This window comes from Ochotona princeps, chromosome X, assembly GCF_030435755.1.
Source record: "Ochotona princeps isolate mOchPri1 chromosome X, mOchPri1.hap1, whole genome shotgun sequence".
Lineage (NCBI taxonomy): Eukaryota > Metazoa > Chordata > Mammalia > Lagomorpha > Ochotonidae > Ochotona > Ochotona princeps.
In genome coordinates, this window is record NC_080865.1 from 101372480 (window position 1) to 101373408 (window position 929).

Below are 929 nucleotides of genomic sequence, written 5' to 3' on the forward strand. Positions count from 1 at the left end.
AATTTCAATGTTTATTTTATATTTTTAATTTCTGTTTTGTGATTATACAGCCATGGTTTTGCCAAGATTCTGTGTTTTTTTGTTCATTTTTTTGCTATCAGACTCATGTTTTTTCTTAATTTTTAGATAAATTTATAGAGCATTTATAAAATTTCCAATGGAGCAGTGACTAAAGTAAAAATGTTCATACCTCACATGTAAGGATTTTTTTCTGAATGCTGTTTTATTTTCTTCCATTAGATAGTATTTGAGCACTACTTGATATGCTAGGATCCTAACTAAAGACTCCATCAATTTTTTTGTGTGAATTGAAAATATAGAAAGTTGTGTTGTATGAAAGGAGAGGTTAGCACTCCCCTTGACAAGGATGGAAGAAGCCCTCGGGCCTGACAACATGCATACGGTTAAGGCATTGCCACCTACTTCGTGGCATCTAACCACTGTTTTTGCACAGGATAACGTACCCAGCCAAACTTTCCTTTGTCTTTGAAAATGAAATACAATTATTCCACAGTAAAGAAAAGTTAAAAGAATGTGCCTCTTTCAAACCTGCCCTACAAATGATATTTAAAGATGCTCTCTTGACAGAGAAACGGAATAGCACCCACCCAAACCAAAGGCAAATGTGAAGTACATTCCAGTAAAATAACAGAAGACTAAATCAATGAACAACCCACTAAAATGGGAGAATCAAATTACCACTTGTTTGTATTAACCTTGAATGTAAATGGCTTTAACTCATCAATCAAATGTCATACATTACTGAACTGGATTAAAAAAATAGATCATATAGTAGTATCATTTTCTTCAAGAAGGTTCTTAATTTTCTTTTTAATTTCTTGAGCAACTCATTAGTCATTCAAATAGCATGTTATTTAACTTCATGACATTGTGAATTTCTATTTTTCTTCCTGCTGCTGCTTTTGCAT

At 32.5% G+C, this 929-nt stretch overlaps 1 non-coding gene across 1 annotated transcript; it reads left to right on the top strand.

The window, feature by feature from the left end:
• The first annotated feature begins 326 nt into the window (after nucleotides 1-326).
• Nucleotides 327-449, top strand: LOC118760551 (U6atac minor spliceosomal RNA). The gene has a single exon (XR_004996854.2). It is a non-coding gene; the product is annotated as a U6atac minor spliceosomal RNA (small nuclear RNA).
• The last annotated feature ends 480 nt before the right edge of the window (nucleotides 450-929 follow it).